Raw genomic sequence first — 3,286 nt, forward strand, 5'->3', positions numbered from 1 at the left:
CTACGGAGCATCTTTAATTCTCAATAGGTAAAGCGGACGGCCTCTTGGGGCATTACTGTTTCCGGATCAGCTCACTACAACTCCAACGCGACCCTTAACCTCTCCACCATCGCCCCCCGCGCGTACACTCATATATGTCAATCGCAGTATCGTGGCTCGGCCCACGCGCACAGAAAGCACCACCGCAAAGCCTCTTTATTATTTATTTTTTTCCAACACCAGTCGGGGGAACCTCAGGCGAGAAGCGGTTGCAAACAACATGAATTTCCTGAGGGACCATTTACATGACAGTGGATTTACAGACCGGATGTGTACGAATGTACACTAGTGCAGTTCAGTAATAAAGTCAACGTAAAGAATAAGGTAATAAAAATTAAGGCTTATAAAAAGTACAACGAAGTTTGTATGTATTCAATCAATAGATAGGTAAAGGAAATGTTTAATAGATAAAGGTAACGCGAAATGTTTCACGGGAGTCAAATACCGAAAATAACGCAAACAACAATGAATACAATACACAGAACTTAGAATCGTCATTGTAATGGCAATAGAAAGATCTAAAATGTGAACATTAATGAAGAGTTGAAAAACAATCTCTCAGTTACCTTCTGCTGTATGTAGCGAAACCAATGTATCTCTGTTCACGTTTGTTGAGGAAGAAAGGTAATGTAAACCTGAGAGACTGCACTTAATGGCCTGTGCAGGAGAGCATAATCATCCACCCTCCCGACTTCAGGGGTGCGATCTTGTACGCGTTCCAAAATAGAACGGAGGCGGTCCGTTCTATCGAGCCGCACACAGTTGGTCACTTTGAACGGTGACGAACGCCATGACGTCAATTGTGAAGTGATATCTGCTGTCAATCATTTCGTGTTGTCTGCTATCGGACGAACGCAATGGAACGGACCGCCAATTTCGCGACGGAAAGAACGGACCGCCTCCGTTCGAGTTTGGAACGCGTACAAGATCGCACCCCAAATATCTTGAACATTCGTTAGCTTTACCACCTGCGGCAACAAAGCAGCTCCTATGCGCTGTGTCGTTGCGCTGTGTCGTGTGGCACGTGGAATAAGTGTTCGGAAGAGCTAGCGAGTCCCGTATAGCCCTTGATTAGGGAATGGGCCAAATAAAGCTTTTTTTTTTCCTTCTCAACAGTCAGTGATGTGGCGTCGTGATGTCACCGTCGTCATTTCATGCCCATTGTGCGGTCACTGCTGTTGTCGCTTTCGTTCAGCCGTTGTCGACCTGTTGTCATTGTTGCCTAAAATTTAACGACGCTGCACTATGTTGCCGGCGGTGTAAGGTCGACGATCTGGCTATATTGTAACCAGTTGTCTTGAAGAGAGAGACGCTGTTTAAAGGTAATAGGTTGGGGACCTTGAACGAGGTTGCAAAATTAAATGCTCTCGCAGTAAACGCATTCAGAGACACAGGATTCGCTGAACTCTGAATGCCTTTGTAGAATATCTCACCGAAGGTTTGTCAAAAATGTCGGGATAAATTTTTATAATGCATAAAGCACCTCTAATACAGTGAACTATTCGAACTAAGCGTATCTTATATCAATGTTACTTTTATCCAAGTGCACAAAATTCCAAAAAGCTTTTCTGGGGAGTTCACATAAAGGCACCATTTTGCAGTTCACCCCAACTGCACAAAACTGAGCGCTTACATCGACTTTCTCACAACCGAGTATTGCGGCACTTTGAAAAAAAAAAAAAGCTGTAGCTGTTTTGTATTGGCGAAAAAAAAAAAAAGTTGTGGAGGTGCTGGGTATCGATCCCAGTACCTCTCGCATGCTAAGCGAGCGCTCTACCATCTGAGCTACACCCCCGACACCTTTGCTAGGTAACCGAGTTGCTACCGTATTGTGCTCTTCGAGTGAAACTCGCTCGAAGGAAAGCGAACGGCGCAGGTGAGAAGGGGCGGGGGGAGGGGCGACGACCGGTTGCCGGAAGAATCTCGCTTAGCATATTAAAGGGGTTGTCTACCGCTCAGAACATGTTTTTCGATAGCGCTGGAGGTCAGACCATCCTCTGTCCAATTGCCTTAACGAGAATGCTTGTTTTTCATAAACCCGGGCCCTATAACGTAACACTATTCCAACATGTTTTTATTCCAATCTCGTGACGTAAAATTTGCGTAACCACCGACGCAAGCATCGGGCGGTCACCCGCAAGGTTGTCTGAACAGGCCAATCAAACGCTCTCCTCGTTCATAGGAGGTCACTTTTGTTTGCTTGAAAAACGAATAACATTGCCTACACTGAGCGGTATGTCTTATCTAATTGGCTGACAAGATGCGAAGAGGACGATCAAGTGGAGAGTGACTTGATGGGGCTGAGCCACTGCACTGAAAGTCGACAACCTGATAAATAAGGTGGTGCCGGCGTCTGCGATTGGACCGCTTTCCCTTACTTAGCTTGCGGTGGCTGGTCGAAAATCGCGGTGCCATGCAACGGAAGCTTAAGAATGACGCTAAAACGGATCCTCTACAAAGAAGAGTTGGCAGAATGAGGTCGTAAAAGTGCCGAAAGTGCTCGAAAACGTTACACGGCCACGCAAGAAGTTCTATTATACTCAAATAAACCCATACTCTTCTGCAGGTGCGAGTACCCAGCGCCTGAGCGATCGGCGGCAGCCATCTTTTGTTCTTTAGAAGAGTTAACTGCTGGGCTAGTTGGTGATCTTGCATACTGAAAAGATTTTGGCCCAAAAAAACAACACACAGAAGAAAGACGACGATACCACGGTCGCTCACCGGTGTTACATATTTGACCACAGTCATCAATAATGCGCAATGAATGAGCTCATTTTAAAAAAAAATCTGGTTAGGATTTATTAGCGTCTCCTTAAGTGCCAGCTGATGTTCAAGTTAATCTGCGCTCGGAAAAATTCGACGACACCGATGAACCAGTTTTGCGCCAATCCATAGCCGCATCTAACTTCAGCCAATTAGGTTTGTAATTGTAATTCCATCGATAGCTCAGTTGGTAGAGCGGTGGACTGTAGGAGTATTCAACCCCGGCAACCATAGGTCACGGCTTCAAATACGGCTCGATAGGTATTTGTTTTCCTCTCTATGGGTCAAATCAACTGAATGTTACTTTCTTTTGTGATGTAGCAACAAATGCACAGGTCGCCTCTCCTCATAAAAAAAGGGTGGTCATATTCTCCTGGCCATAAAAAGGTCTGGCCTTCTTCATGAACTGGGGAGCATCTTTAATTCTCAATAATTAAAGCGGACTGCATCTTCAGGCAATATTTTTCCCGGTCCAACTCACTAC

At 45.4% G+C, this 3,286-nt stretch overlaps 1 non-coding gene across 1 annotated transcript; it reads right to left on the reverse strand.

Moving 5' to 3' along the window:
• Window positions 1–1,761: 1,761 nt before the first annotated feature.
• Window positions 1,762–1,834, reverse strand: TRNAA-AGC (transfer RNA alanine (anticodon AGC)). The gene has a single exon. It is a non-coding gene; the product is annotated as a tRNA-Ala (tRNA).
• Window positions 1,835–3,286: the final 1,452 nt, after the last annotated feature.

The sequence above is a fragment of the Dermacentor albipictus genome, chromosome 5 (assembly GCF_038994185.2).
Source record: "Dermacentor albipictus isolate Rhodes 1998 colony chromosome 5, USDA_Dalb.pri_finalv2, whole genome shotgun sequence".
NCBI classification, from domain to species: Eukaryota; Metazoa; Arthropoda; class Arachnida; order Ixodida; family Ixodidae; genus Dermacentor; species Dermacentor albipictus.